Source organism: Bombina bombina, chromosome 6 (genome assembly GCF_027579735.1).
Source record: "Bombina bombina isolate aBomBom1 chromosome 6, aBomBom1.pri, whole genome shotgun sequence".
Taxonomy (NCBI): domain Eukaryota; kingdom Metazoa; phylum Chordata; class Amphibia; order Anura; family Bombinatoridae; genus Bombina; species Bombina bombina.
In genome coordinates, this window is record NC_069504.1 from 701,324,076 (window position 1) to 701,339,473 (window position 15,398).

Consider the following 15,398-nt stretch of genomic DNA (forward strand, 5'->3'; position numbering starts at 1 on the left):
GGGATTAACCACATAGTTAAAGAACATGAAATTTGCTTCATTCTCTTGGTATACTTTGAAGAAGAAACAGCAATGCACTAGGTGAGCCAATAACGAGGCATATATGTGCAGCCACCAATCCGCAGCGCATGAGCATACATAGGTATGCTTTCCAACAATGGATACAAAAATAAATAAATAATAGAAGTAAATTGGAAAGTTGTTTAAAATTGCAGGTCCTCTTTCAGCGATGACCGACGAGGTACAGGGTACGTCCTACAAAAAGCTGTTGTTAACGACCAATGACATACCCTGTACGTCGTCAGGGGTCTCAAGCAGTGGAAGCTATCCTGATCGCTTTCAGGTTATTGCAGTGATGCCTTAACATTGAGGCATTGTGCAATACCCTTTACTAACCATCCGATGCAGAGAGAGACACTATGTGGCCCTCTCTGCATCGGCCAGCGATGGTGCCGATTGTTGGTGGGCAGGAGCCATTGCAGGGAGGCGGGGGCGACCATCGCTGGAGGATATCCGGCAGAGGGGGGCAGGATTGCGTGCGCGGGCGCGTGCATGGGAGCGCTACACTATGGGACAAAGTGTAAAGGGAAGGAGGGGCAAAAATCTTATCTTAGGGAACTGGGGGGGGGGGGGGGGAGAAGGTTATTGAGGGGGGCAGCTACACTACTGATTTTTTTTTTTTTATTTTTTTTTTTTAAAAAGCTAATTATATGGCAAACTGGGTACTGGAAGACAGCTACCAGTACCCAAGATGGCAGCAAATAGGGAGAGGGGGAGGGTTAGAGAGCTGTTTGGGGGATCCTACAAGGCAGAATTTAAATTAAAAAGAATTTAAAAAAAAAAAGGCCTTTTATTTTTGTACTGGCAGACTTTCTGCCAGTACTTAAGATGGCGGGGACAATTGTGGGGTGGGGGAGGGAAGAGAGCTGTTTGGGAGGGATCACGGGGTGGGATGTGTCAGGTGGGAGGCTGATCTCTACAATAAAGCTAAAATTATCCCTACAAGCTCTCTAATTAACCCCTTCATTGCTGGGCAAATAATTTCAGTATGAAACCTAAAGCATTTGAAAAAGTGAACATTTTTTTTTTATTATTATTTGATCGCATTTGGCGGTGAAATTGTGGCATGAAAAATACCAAAATGGGCCTAGATCAATACTTTGGGTTGTCTACTACACTACAGCTAAAATTAACCCTACAAGCTCCCTAATTAAGCCCTTCACAGCTGGGCATAATACAAGTGTGGTGCGCAGCGGCATTTAGCAACCTTCTAATTACCAAAAAGCAATGTCAAAGCCATATATGTCTGCTATTTCTGAACAAAGGGGATCCCAGAGAAGCATTTGCAACCATTTGTGCCATGATTGCACAAGCTGTTTGTAAATAATTTCAATGAGAAACCCAAAGTTTGTGAAAAAGTGAACAATTTTTTTTTTTATTTGATCGCATTTCGCGGTGAAATGCTGGCATGAAATATATCAAAATGGGCGTAGATCAATACTTTGGGTTGTCTACTAAAAATTTTTTTATATACACATGTCTAGGGATATTCCGGGATTCCTGACAGATATCAGTGCTACAATGTAACTATCGCTAATTTTGAAGAAACAAAAATGGTTTGGAAACAACAAAGTGCTACTTGTATTTATTGCGCTATAACTTGCAAAAAAAAAGCAAAGAACATGTAAACATCGGGTATTTCTAAACTCAGGACAAAATTTAGAAACTATTTAGCACGGGTGTTTTTTGGTGGTTGTAGATGTGTAACAGATTTTGGGGGTCAAATTTAGAAAAAGTGTGTGTTTTTTTCAATTTTGCCATATTTTATATTTTTTTTATAGTAAATTATAAGATATGATGAAAATAATGGTATCGTTAGAAAGTCAATTTAATTTTTGTGAGAAAATGGTATATAAATGTGTGTGGGTACAGTAAATGAGTAAGAGGAAAATTACAGTTAAACACAAACACTGCAAAAATGTAAAAATAGCCCTGGTCCTAAACGGTCAGAAAATTGAGAAGTGCTCTGGTCACTAAGGGGTTAATGTCAGGTGCAGACCAGCAGGGGGCCACTGGGAGCTAGCTGAACACATCTGGTGAGCAAATGAAAAGAGATAAATTATGTAGCCGCAATCATTAGATAGTGAATGCATTTTGTTGACCATATGTACATATGCTTCTCAACAAAAGGATACCAAAGAAACAAAAGTAAATTTAAATGGAACACTCAATGCAGTAGAATTGCATAATTAACAAGTGCATAATAAAAAGACAATGATTTAACACCTACTCAGACAATTACCGACTAGTATACGTATACCCTGTGAGCTTGTGCACATGCTCAGTAGGATCTTGTTCCCCAGAAAGTGAAGTAAAAAGACTGTGCAAAACATGATAATGGAAGTAAATTGGAAAGTGTCTAAAAACTGAATTTCTCTTTCTGAATCATAAAAGGTTATTTTGACTTCATTGTCCTTTTAAAAAAAAGTGTCTTAAAATGATATATTACTATGGAATCATGGCTCATATTATAAATTCATGTCACTTGCCATGTTCTTTTCTCCCTAATTATTCATGTTTTCCAAAATGTAATGTATCATTTATAAAAGTACCTATGTGGTATGTGAGGGAGGACATAGAGAGCAGAGTAACATACAAGTGCAAAACAAAACAAAAGGCAGGACAGGAAAAGACACAGCAAACACACAGAGCCCAGGGAAAGTGAGAGTCAGAGAAGAGATAACAGGGAGATGGCAACAGGAGAATCTGAGGGGGAAAAAACAAACAAAAAAACAACACATGATTGGGTGAAGAAACAGAGTTGCAAACATGGTATGAAGTTATCATAAGAGGTTATGCAGGAGGAAAACGATTTCACTGTGGGTAGCTCACAGAATTTCCTGTAAGACTAGAGGTAATTCTCATCTGTGAGTACAGACAACAGACCCATAAAGGTATACAATGCACACTATTTACATGCCCATAAACACCTCCTTTTCTCTTGCTCTTATCAGTAAGCTAAGCAAATATAAACAAGGAGCGTTTATACCAACACAAACACACCTCTATGAAGACAACACTTTGTGTGTACTCAGTACTGCTGCTCCTCCCTCTGCTCATACAGTAGTGACCCAACAAAAGGCTGTCTGCTTCCTCGATTCCTCTATGTCCCCCACCCCCCTCAAAAAATACAGCCATCACTACACCTCCAATGAGCCCTGTAGCAACACACGCTATTCCTGTAACTACCCCATATACATCAACAGCAATCACTAACTCTACGCTAGTTTCAATAGGGCCACTCGTATTCCTATAATGACTATATGTAACTATTCTTACTGTGTTAACCCCATTTACACAGTGTTGTCACTGAGCCTACAAACCAGTTGCTGTAGAGCTACTACTATTCCTATAAACAATCATTTCTACTCTACTGTTCTGACTCCTAGTAGCATATGGAGGATAACTATTCCTTTAGTGACCCTATATACAAACAGTGCTGTCACATAGCACACACCAGTTCCTTCATGGTCACTATAATAATCATATGTTTCTGTCTCTACATCTTTATCATTACTCTACACATATTGCTAGTAGCAACACTACCAATTCCTCTAGTAACTTCAAATGCACAGCAGTCACTTTTACTTCATTGCAGAATGGTAGTGACCAAATGGTAACACTAGAAGGCTTACATGCAGCACACACCCTCGTTTGGAATAGAAAATATTTACTGTTTTACCTCATAAAACCCAATCACTATATTTAAACTAAAAAAATAAAATAGTATACCCATCCACACATACTGGTGCTTTAACCTATAGCAGAAATACCTAGTAGCAATGTGATTACACACACCCCTGTTACTACTATATCAGTTCCAGTGGCAACATCTGCAAGTTGCCAAAATAATGCAATTTACAGATTTGTCATTACCTATTCATCACTCTCTCTACAACATCATCCGTTCCTGTAGTGACCGCATTTATGCATAGCTGTCACTGTGTCTCATTAAGACATCTCATACCACACAAAATCACAGCATATAAACTATACTTCAATCAGTTAGATTATTCTGCTGTTCTAGTAATGAATACATACATACACAGTGTGTATGTATTCATTACTAGAACAGCAGAATAATCTCATTAACTGATGGAAGAACAGTTTATATGCTGTGATTATATATATATATATATATATATATATATATATATATATATATATATATATATATATATATATATATATATATATATATATATATATATATATATATATATATATATACACACACACACACATATATATATATACATACATACATACACATTGATTGGAGTAGCCGTGTTAGTCCAGAGACTTAGATAGATAGATATATATATATATATATACACACACACACACACACATATATATATATGTGTATGTACATGTGAAAAAAGAAAAGTACACTTTCTTTGAATTCTATGGTTTTACTTATCAGGACATAATAACAATAATCTGGTCCTTAGCAGGTCTTAAACCACTCAATGCAGTAGAATTACATAATTAACAAGTACATAATAAAAAGACAATGGTTTAGTACCTAATCTGAATTTCAAATAAGCAGATTTTTTTTCTGACAAATTTATTCTCTCTCATTTTCCTGCCCCCTGTATCATGTGACAGACATCGGCCAATGACAGACTAGTATTCTTATACCCTGTGAACTTGTGCACATATGCTCAGTAGGATTTTGCTCCCCAGAAAGTGTCCATATCAAAAAAAGACTGCAAAATTTGATAATGGAAGTAAACTGGAAAGTGTCTTAAAAATGCATTATCTTTCTGAATCATAAATGTATTTTGACTTGAGTGTCCCTTTAAATAAATCATGACACGTTGTAATATGTCATGTGTTGTTGTAGTTCATCTGAGGTTGTATTTACCTAATTTTAACAAAAATGAAGCCAAAATGGGGAAGCCATGTGTGAAAAAACTAAGTACACCTTATAATTCAATAGCTTGTAGAACCACCTTTAGTAGCAATAACTTGAAGTAATCATTTTCTGTATGACTTTATCAGTCTCTCACATAGTTGTCCTGTTGCATGACCCAATTTCAGCCAAGCTTTAGCTGTCAGACAGATGGCCTAACATTTGACTTTAGAATACTTTGGTATACAGTAGAGTTCATGGTCGAGGTGCCCAGGTCCTGTGGCTGCAAAACAAGCCCAAATTATCACCCCTCCACCACCGTGCTTGACAGTTGGTAAAGCTGTTTGTGCTGATATGCTACATTTGGTTTTTGCCAAACATCTCCATTTTGGTCTTGTCTGTCCAAAGGACATTGTTCAGATCCAACTTTGCAAACCTAAGTCGTTCTACCATGTTCTTTTTAGAGAGAAGATGAGGCTTTCTCCTGGCAACCATTCCATATGAACCATACTTGTTCAGTTTTTTTCTAATTGTAATGTGATGAACTTTAACATTTAACATGCTAACTGAGGCCTGTAGAGTCTGAGATTTAACTTTTGGGGTTTTTAGCAATTACTCTGAGCATTGCACGGTCTGACCTGGTGAATTTGCTGGGACGTCTACTCCTGGGAAGATTGGCAACTGTCTTGAATGTTTTCCAGTTGTTAATATTGTTTCTCACTGTAGAATGATGGACTTTAAATTGTTTGGAAATGGCCTTATAACCCTTCCCAGATTGATGGGCAGCAAAAATTGCTTTTCTTAGATCATTGCTGATGTCTTTCCTCCTTGGCATTGTGTTATCACACACGTGAATGTTCCAGACCAGCAAACTTCTAAATCTTTGACTTTTATAGAGGTGGTCACACTTGCTGATGATCAGTGAATCAAGGGCATTTGATTAACAGCACCTGGCTGATATTTAGTCTCTTAATTCCTATGTAAGCAGTAAGGATGTTATATTACACTGTGTCATGATTTATTTGTCATGTGTTGTTCATCTGAGGTTGTATTCACCCAATTTTAAGACCTGCTAACGACCAGGTGGTTTTTATTATGTCCTTATACGTAAAACCATAGACTGCAAAGAGGGTGTACTTTCTTTTTCACATGACTGTATATATTCATATGTGCCAGAATCTGTTTAGATATAATAACCATACACTGTGCAAGAAAACATATACTCACAACCAATATCTGATCAGATACATTTAAAAGATGCACTAACAATGAAATCACATCAGAGCAGGACAACAGATATGCCCCTGGCTTGAGAACAACTTCTGACTCTTAAACGGACATGATACAAGATGCTGCAGCTCTGAGAAAAACAATTAAGAATATACATTCAAACATACATATGTACATTGTTTTCCCTAGAACTTATTTAAGAGGCAGTCCACCCATCTGCTTTTACTGACCAATCAGCTAAACTTTAAGCCAATTTTATAATAAATCGATTTATGTTGAATAAAGCAATTCATTTTTGCTTTGGATAGCTTAAAGGGACACTGTACCCAAAAAATATAATTTATGCTTACCTGATAAATTCATTTCTCCTGTAGTGTAGTCAGTCCACGGGTCATCCATTACTTATGGGATTATAACTCCTCCCTAACAGGAAGTGCAAGAGGATCACCCAAGCAGAGCTGCTATATAGCTCCTCCCCTCTACGTCATATCCAGTCATTCGACCGAAACCATACGAGAAAGGAGAAACTATAGGGTGCAGTGGTGACTGGAGTTTAATTAAAATTTAGACCTGCCGTAAAAACAGGGCGGGCCGTGGACTGACTACACTACAGGAGAAATGAATTTATCAGGTAAGCATAAATTATATTTTCTCCTGTTAAGTGTAGTCAGTCCACGGGTCATCCATTACTTATGGGATACCAATACCAAAGCTAAAAGTACACGGATGACGGGAGGGACAGGCAGGATCTTTACACGGAAGGAACCACTGCCTGTAGAACCTTTCTCCCAAAAACAGCCTCCGAAGAAGCAAAAGTGTCAAATTTGTAAAATTTTGAAAAAGTGTGAAGTGAAGACCAAGTTGCAGCCTTGCAAATCAGTTCAACAGAGGCCTCATTCTTAAAGGCCCAAGTGGAAGCCACAGCTCTAGTAGAATGAGCTGTAATTCTTTCAGGAGGCTGCTGTCCAGCAGTCTCATAGGCTAAACGTATTATGCTACGAAGCCAAAAAGAGAGAGAGGTAGCCGAAGCTTTTTGACCTCTCCTCTGTTCAGAATAAACGACAAACAGGGAAGAATTTTGACGAAAATCTTAAGTTGCCTGCAAATAAAATTTCAGGGCACAGACGACGTCCAGATTGTGCAAAAGTCGTTCCTTCTTTGAAGAAAAGTTAGGGCACAATGATGGAACAACAATCTCTTGATTGATATTCTTGTTAGTGACTACCTTAGGTAAGAACCCAGGTTTAGTATGCAGAACTACCTTGTCTGAATGAAAAATCAGATAAGGAGAATCACAATGTAAGGCTGATAACTCAGAGACTCTTCGAGCCGAGGAAATAGCCATTAAAAACAGAACTTTCCAAGATAACAGCTTGATATCAATGGAATGAAGGGGTTCAAAAGGAAAACCCTGCAGAACGTTAAGAACTAAGTTTAAGCTCCACGGCGGAGCAACAGTCTTAAACACAGGCTTAATCCTACCCAAAGCCTGACAAAAAGCCTGAACGTCTGGAACTTCTGCCAGACGTTTGTGTAAAAGGATAGACAGAGCTGAAATCTGTCCCTTTAACGAACTAGCAGATAAACCCTTTTCTAAACCTTCTTGTAGAAAAGACAATATCCTAGGAATCCTAACCTTACTCCATGAGTAACTCTTGGATTCTCACCAATATAAGTATTTACGCCATATTTTATGGTAAATTTTCCTGGTAACAGGTTTCCTAGCCTGTATTAAGGTATCAATCACTGACTCCGAGAATCCACGCTTTGATAGAATCAAGCGTTCAATCTCCATGCAGTCAGCCTCAGAGAAATTAGATTTGGATGTTTGAAAGGACCCTGAATCAGAAGGTCCTGTCTCAGAGGCAGAGACCATGGTGGACAGGACGACATGTCCACTAGATCTGCATACCAGGTCCTGTGTGGCCACGCAGGCTCTATTAGAATCACTGATGCTCTCTCCTGATCCTGGCAATCAATCGAGGAAGCATCGGGAAAGGTGGAAACACATAAGCCATGTTGAAGACCCAAGGTGCTGTCAGAGCATCTATCAGCACCGCTCCTGGGTCCCTGGACCTGGATCCGTAACAAGGAAGCTTTGCGTTCTGGCGAGACGCCATGAGATCCAGATCTGGTTTGCCCCAATGATGAAGCAGTTGGGCAAACACCTCCGGATGAAGTTCCCACTCCCCCGGATGAAAGGTCTGGCGACTTAGAAAATCCGCCTCCCAGTTCTCCACGCCTGGGATGTGGATCGCTGACAGGTGGCAAGAGTGAGACTCTGCCCAGCGAATTATCTTTGAGACTTCCATCATCGCTAGGGAACTCCTTGTTCCTCCTTGACGGTTGATGTAAGCCACAGTCGTGATGTTGTCCGACTGAATTCTGATGAACCTCAGAGTTGCTAACTGAGGCCAAGCCAGAAGAGCATTGAAAATTGCTCTTAATTCCAGAATGTTTATTGGAAGGAGTCTCTCCTCCTGAGTCCATGATCCCTGAGCCTTCAGGGAATTCCAGACTGCGCCCCAACCTAGAAGGCTGGCTTCTGTTGTTACAATCGTCCAATCTGGCCTGCGGAAGGGCATCCCCCTGGACAGATGTGGCCGAGAAAGCCACCATAGAAGAGAATCTCTGGTCTCTTGATCCAGATTTAGCAGAGGGGACAAATCTGAGTAATCCCCATTCCACTGTCTGAGATGCAAGCGTGCAAATGGTACTATGTCCATTGCCGCTACCATTAAGCCGATTACCTCCATGCACTGAGCCACTGACGGGTGTTGAATGGAATGAAGGACACGGCAAGCATTTAGAAGTTTTGATAACCTGTCCTCCGTCAGGTAAATTTTCATTTCTACAGAATCTATAAGAGTCCCTAGAAAGGGAACTCTTGTGAGTGGCAATAGAGAACTCTTTTCTACGTTCACCTTCCACCCATGCGACCTTAGAAATGCCAGAACTAACTCTGTATGAGACTTGGCAGTTTGGAAACTTGACGCTTGTATCAGAATGTCGTCTAGGTACGGAGCTACCGCTATGCCTCGCGGTCTTAGTACCGCCAGAAGAGAGCCCAGAACCTTTGCAAAGATTCTTGGAGCCGTAGCTAACCCGAAGGGAAGAGCTACAAACTGGTAATGCCTGTTTAGGAAGGCAAATCTTAGATACCGGTAATGATCCTTGTGAATCGGTATGTGAAGGTAGGCATCCTTTAAATCCACTGTGGTCATGTACTGACCCTCTTGGATCATGGGTAAGATGGTTCGAATAGTTTCCATTTTGAACGATGGAACTCTTAGGAATTTGTTTAGGATCTTTAAGTCCAAGATTGGTCTGAAGGTTCCCTCTTTTTTGGGAACCACAAACAGATTTGAATAGAATCCTTGCCCGTGTTCCGACCGCGGAACTGGGTGGATCACTCCCATTAGTAAGAGGTCTTGTACACAGCGTAGAAACGCCTCTTTCTTTATCTGGTTTGCTGATAACCTTGAAAGATGAAATCTCCCTTGTGGAGGAGAAGCTTTGAAGTCCAGAAGATATCCCTGAGATATGATCTCCAACGCCCAGGGATCCTGGACATCCCTTGCCCAAGCCTGGGCGAAGAGAGAAAGTCTGCCCCCCACTAGATCCGTTTCCGGATCGGGGGCCCTCACTTCATGCTGTCTTAGGGGCAGCAGCAGGTTTTCTGGCCTGCTTGCCCTTGATCCAGGACTGGTTAGGTTTCCAGCCCTGTCTGTAGCGAGCAACAGTTCCTTCCTGTCTTGGAGCGGAGGAAGTTGATGCTGCTCCTGCCTTGAAGTTACGAAAGGCACGAAAATTAGACTGTTTAGCCTTTGGTTTGGCCCTGTCTTGAGGCAGGGCATGGCCCTTACCTCCAGTAATGTCAGCGATAATTTCTTTCAAGCCGGGCCCGAATAATGTCTGCCCTTTGAAAGGAATATTAAGCAATTTAGATTTAGAAGTCACATCAGCTGACCAGGATTTAAGCCACAGCGCTCTGCGCGCTTGAATGGCGAATCCGGAGTTCTTAGCCGTAAGTTTGGTTAAGTGTACTACGGCATCAGAAATAAATGAATTAGCTAGCTTAAGGGCTTTAAGCTTGTTCATAATCTCATCCAATGGAGCTGTGCTAAGGGTCTCTTCCAGAGACTCAAACCAGAATGCCGCCGCAGCAGTGACAGGCGCGATGCATGCAAGGGGTTGTAATATAAAACCTTGCTGAACAAACATTTTCTTAAGGTAACCCTCTAACTTTTTATCCATTGGATCTGAAAAAGCACAGCTATCCTCCACCGGGATAGTGGTGCGCTTAGCCAGAGTAGAAACTGCTCCCTCCACCTTAGGGACCGTCTGCCATAAGTCCCGTGTGGTGGCGTCTATTGGAAACATTTTTCTAAATATAGGAGGGGGTGAAAAGGGCACACCGGGTCTATCCCACTCCTTGTTAACAATTTCTGTAAGCCTTTTAGGTATAGGAAAAACGTCAGTACACGCCGGTACCGCAAAATATTTATCCAGCCTACATACTTTCTCTGGAATTGCAACCGTGTTACAATCATTCAGAGCCGCTAATACCTCCCCTAGTAATACACGGAGGTTCTCAAGCTTAAATTTAAAATTTGAAATCTCTGAATCCAGTTTACTTGGATCAGATCCGTCACCCACAGAATGAAGCTCTCCGTCCTCATGTTCTGCAAATTGTGACGCAGTATCAGACATGGCTCTACTATTATCAGCGCACTCTGTTCTTACCCCAGATTGATCAAGTTTACCTCTTAATTCTGGCAATTTAGATAGTACTTCAGTCATAACATTAGCCATGTCTTGCAAAGTGATTTGTATGGGCCGCCCTGATGTACTTGGCGCCACAATATCACGCACCTCCTGAGCGGGAGGCGAAGGTACTGACACGTGAGGAGAGTTAGTCGGCATAACTTCCCCCTCGTTGTCTGGTGATATTTTTTTAACATATAAAGTTTGACTTTTATTCAAAGTAACATCTATACATTGAGTGCACAAATTTCTATTGGGCTCCACATTGGCCTTTAAACATAGTGAACAAACAGATTCATTTGTGTCGGACATGTTTAAACAGACTAGCAATAACACTAGCAAGCTTGGAAAAAACTTTTAAATAAATTTACAAGCTATATAAAAAACGCTACTGCGCCTTTAAGAAACATAAAAATGTGACACAGTTGAATTAACAATGAACCAAATATGTTAAAACAACCACATTTTAACAGAAAATGTATAAAGTTAGCAGAGGATTGCACCCACCAGCAAAAGGATGATTAACCCCTTAATACCCAAAACGGATAACAGTTGAAATAATAAACGTTTTTATCACAGTCAAACACACTGTCACAGGTCTGCTGTGACTGATTACCTCCCTCAAACTAGTTTTGGAGACCCCTGGGCTCTGTAGAGACGTCCTGGATCATGGAGGAAAAAATAGGAAGACTGTGACTAAATTTTTACTGCGCAATAAAGCGCTAAAATAGGCCCCTCCCACTCATATTACAACAGTGGGGAAGCTCAGTAAACTGTTTTTATTCAGAAAAAAACGACAGCCATGTGGTAAAAATCATGCCCATAAAGTTTTATCACCAAGTACCTCAGAAAAAACGATTAACATGCCAGTAAACGTTTTAAAAATTGAAAATTATGAAGTGTTATTAATAAGCCTGCTGCTAGTCGCTTTCACTGCAGTGCAGGCTCAAATATTACTTTAATATTGACAGTATTTTCTCAGTGAAATTCCATTCCCCAGAAATACCTCAGAGTATACATACATACATATCAGCCTGATACCAGTCGCTACTACTGCATTTAAGGCTGCACTTACATTACATCGGTATTAGCAGTATTTTCTCAGTCAATTCCATTGCTTAGAAAATAATTTACTGCACATACCTCCTTGCAGGTGGGCCCTGCATGCTATCCCCTGTTCTGAAGTTACCTCACTCCTCAGAATGGCCGAGAACAGCAAGCGGATCTTAGTTACGACCGCTAAGATCATAGAAAAACTCAGGCAGATTCTTCTTCTAATGCTGCCTGAGGACAAACAACACACTCCGGTGCCGTTTAAAATAACAAACTTTTGATTGAAGAAATAAAAACTAAGTTTAACACACCACAGTCCTCTCACACGTCCTATCTTTAGTTAGGTGCAAGAGAATGACTGGGTATGACGTAGAGGGGAGGAGCTATATAGCAGCTCTGCTTGGGTGATCCTCTTGCACTTCCTTTTAGGGAGGAGTTATAATCCCATAAGTAATGGATGACCCGTGGACTGACTACACTTAACAGGAGAAAATTTCTTTCGTGATTCAGATTGAGCATGAAATTTTAAGCAACTTTCTAATTTACTCCTATTATCAAATTTTCTTCATTCTCTTTCTAATTTACTCCTATTATCAAATTTTCTTCATTCTCTTGGTATCTTTATTTGAACTGCAAGAATGTAAGTTTAGATGCCGGGCCATTTTTGGTGAACAACCTGGGTTGTCCTTGCTGATTGGTGGATAAATTCATCCACCAATAAAAAATTGCTGTCCAGAGTACTGAAACCAAAAAAAAAAAGCTTAGATGCCTTCTTTTTCAAATAATGATAGCAAGAGAACGAAGAAAAATTGATAATAGGAGTAAATTAGAAAGTTGCTTAAAATTGCATGCTCTATCTGTATCACGAAAGAAAATTTGTGGGTACAGTGTCCCTTTTATAATACAAAAAAAAAAAAAAAAAAAAAAGAGAGAGAGAGAGAGAGAAGTTATATATGTATCTAATATCTTTCTCCAAATTGAGGAAGGGGTGAATACCTCAAAACGTCACATAGTAAAATTTTGTTGAAACTATAAATCCAGAGAGCGCATTCTTTATGTATGTATGTATATATATATATTTATAAATATATTAAAAAAAAATATATATATATATATATACAGGGAGTGCAGAATTATTAGGCAAATTAGTATTTTGACCACATCATCCTCTTTATGCATGTTGTCTAACTCAAAGCTGTATAGGCTCGAAAGCCTACTACCAATTAAGCATATTAGGTGATGTGCATCTCTGTAATGAGAAAGGGTGTGGTCTAATGACATCAACACCCTATATCAGGTGTGCATAATTATTAGGCAACTTCCTTTCCTTTGGCAAAATAAGTCAAAAGAAGGACTTGACAGGCTCAGAAAAGTAAAAAATAGTGAGATATCTTGCAGAGGGATGCAGCACTCTTAAAATTGCAAAGCGTATGAAGCGTGATCATCGAACAATCAAGCGTTTCATTCAAAATAGTCAACAGGGTCGCAAGAAGCGTGTGGAAAAACCAAGGCGCAAAATAACTGCCCATGAACTGAGAAGTCAAGCGTGCAGCTGCCAAGATGCCACCAGTTTGGCCATATTTCAGAGCTGCAACATCACTGGAGTGCCCAAAAGCACAAGGTGTGCAATACTCAGAGACATGGCCAAGGTAAGAAAGGCTGAAAGACGACCACCACTGAACAAGACACACAAGCTGAAACGTCAAGACTGGGCCAAGAAATATCTCAAGACTGATTTTTCTAAGGTTTTATGGACTGATGAAATGAGAGTGAGTCTTGATGGGCCAGATGGATGGGCCCGTGGCTGGATTGGTAAAGGGCAGAGAGCCCCAGTCCGACTCAGACGCCAGCAAGGTGGAGGTGGAGTACTAGTTTGGGCTGGTATCATCAAAGATGAGCTTGTGGGGCCTTTTCGGGTTGAGGATGGAGTCAAGCTCAACTCCCAGTCCTACTGCCAGTTTCTGGAAGACACCTTCTTCAAGCAGTGGTACAGGAAGAAGTCTGCATCCTTCAAGAAAAACATGATTTTCATGCAGGACAATGCTCCATCACACGCGTCCGAGTACTCCACAGCGTGGCTGGCAAGAAAGGGTATAAAAGAAGAAAATCTAATGACATGGCCTCCTTGTTCACCTGATCTGAACCCCATTGAGAACCTGTGGTCCATCATCAAATGTGAGATTTACAAGGAGGGAAAACAGTACACCTCTCTGAACAGTGTCTGGGAGGCTGTGGTTGCTGCTGCACGCAATGTTGATGGTGAACAGATCAAAACACTGACAGAATCCATGGATGGCAGGCTTTTGAGTGTCCTTGCAAAGAAAGGTGGCTATATTGGTCACTGATTTGTTTTTGTTTTGTTTTTGAATGTCAGAAATGTATATTTGTGAATGTTGAGATGTTATATTGGTTTCACTGGTAAAAATAAATAATTGAAATGGGTATATATTTGTTTTTTGTTAAGTTGCCTAATAATTATGCACAGTAATAGTCACCTGCACACACAGATATCCCCCTAAAATAGCTATAACTAAAAACAAACTAAAAACTACTTCCAAAACTATTCAGCTTTGATATTAATAAGTTTTTTGGGTTCATTGAGAACATGGTTGTTGTTCAATAATAAAATTAATCCTCAAAAATACAACTTGCCTAATAATTCTGCACTCCCTGTGTGTGTGTGTGTGTATATATATATATATATATATATATATTTTATATTATATATAATTTCAGGGCCAATACAGATACCGATTATTGACCGCCTTTCAGGGGTCGATATTCTGTACATTTAAAATTTTGAAAAATCAACACAATTTATACACAAATCTGGTATAAACTGAACATGCTTATTAAAATTTTAAATATTAAAAGAAACAACTGGGAAAAATAAAGTGCTTTTAAATTAACTTATTAAATGGCTTCCCGAAACATAAAAGAATGGCATAAATCCCTTTTAAACTGCACACTGATATAAAATTAAAGTCACTACTGTAAAGCTAGACACTACACGATTTCTTTAATACTCCCAGTTAAAGGGATAGTAAACATAAAAACTTTCTTGTGATTTCGATAGAACATACAATTTTAAACAACTTTCCAATTTATTTCTATTATCAAATTTGCTTCATTCTCTTGTTATCCATTGCTGAAGGGACAGCATTACACTACTGACAGGAAGCTGAAAACATCTAGTTAGACAATCACAAAAGACAAATGTGTGCAGGCACCAATTAGCAGCAACTCCCACTAGTGTATGATATGTGCGTATTCATTTTCTAAATGGGATACTAAGAGAACGAGGCACATTTGAAAATAGAAGTGAATTTAAAAGTGTGTTAAAATGACATAAGTTTAATTTTGACTTTCCTATCTCTTTAAGTAGAAAAACATAGTGCAGAAAGCATAACATTTCAGCATGTTCGCCTGT

The 15,398-nt window shown here is 39.6% G+C and overlaps 1 protein-coding gene across 2 annotated transcripts in view; it reads right to left on the reverse strand.

Annotated features, from left to right (window-relative positions):
• NACC1 (nucleus accumbens associated 1) overlaps positions 1-15,398 on the reverse strand; it is a 101,870-nt gene that overhangs the window by 73,865 nt on the left and 12,607 nt on the right. The gene's annotated exons all lie outside the window — the stretch shown is intronic.